We start from the raw sequence: 1,134 nt of genomic DNA, 5'->3' as shown, positions 1-1,134 counted from the left end.
TTCTGAAAAAACTGCAGATCATCCTATGCAACGGCAACATGTTAAACTTCATAAAGGACTTCCTATCGGAAAGGTCATTCCAAGTCAAAGTCAATAACTATCTATCTTCCATCTTCAATCAACAAAACGGTGTCTCCCAAGGCTCTACTATCTCAGTTACACTATTCCTCATCGCCATAAACGACATATGCGAGAATATCAAATTCCCCGTCCAATCCACTCTCTTTGCCGATGACTTAAATATTCTCTGTAGAGGAAAAAACCCAAATTCCATCCAACCAGCATTACAGAATACAATCAACTCATTAACCCAATGGTCCTCTAAAACTGGTTTCATCTTCTCCGCTCCAAAATCTCGCTTCACCCTCTTCACCAGATCCAGAAAACACAAGGAACTTGACTTAAGTTTAAACAACACCCCGATACAATATTCCAAAACTATAAAGATCCTTGGAATTACCTTCGACAGCAAAAACACCTGACAGGCTCATTTGAAAGAAATCAGAAAATCAACCCTAATAAAATTGAACATCATCAAGCTACTAGCACATACCTCGTGGGGAGCAAATGGAACCTCTCTGAAACAAATATATAAATCCCTTATACTCTCCAAATTACAATACGGTGCCTTCCTCCTCACTGACCCCAAACAGTCCTCACTCAAAACGATGGAGACTATCCACAACTCGGGTCTGAGATTGGCCACAGGTGCATTCCGTTCCAGCCCAATCCCAAGCATTTGGACTATCGCAAATACCCTCCCTCTCGACCTAATAATACAGCAAAACGCCATTCTCCAAAAAGCTAGAAGAGCACAAAATGACAACATCCCAAATTCGGAAAACATAATAAAACTCAACAATTTCGAGTTCAACTGCTCAGAAATACTTAAACAAGAGCATCCTATCTATCCTCCATGGGCAATGGAACTTCACTACAACATCGATCTCTCGCAACGTATCAAACGCGAAACCCCGGGCAATATATTTAGAAATCTGGCCCATTCAATATTGGAAGACTACCAGGATCACACAAAACTTTTTACTGACGGATTTAAAACTGAAGCACGAGTAGGGGCATCGGTATACTACAACACGTACAAAAATGATCAAATTCCCTGATTTCTGCTCTGTA

This window comes from Acyrthosiphon pisum, chromosome X, assembly GCF_005508785.2.
Source record: "Acyrthosiphon pisum isolate AL4f chromosome X, pea_aphid_22Mar2018_4r6ur, whole genome shotgun sequence".
Classification (NCBI taxonomy): domain Eukaryota; kingdom Metazoa; phylum Arthropoda; class Insecta; order Hemiptera; family Aphididae; genus Acyrthosiphon; species Acyrthosiphon pisum.
Note: the sequence above shows the minus strand (reverse complement) of the source record.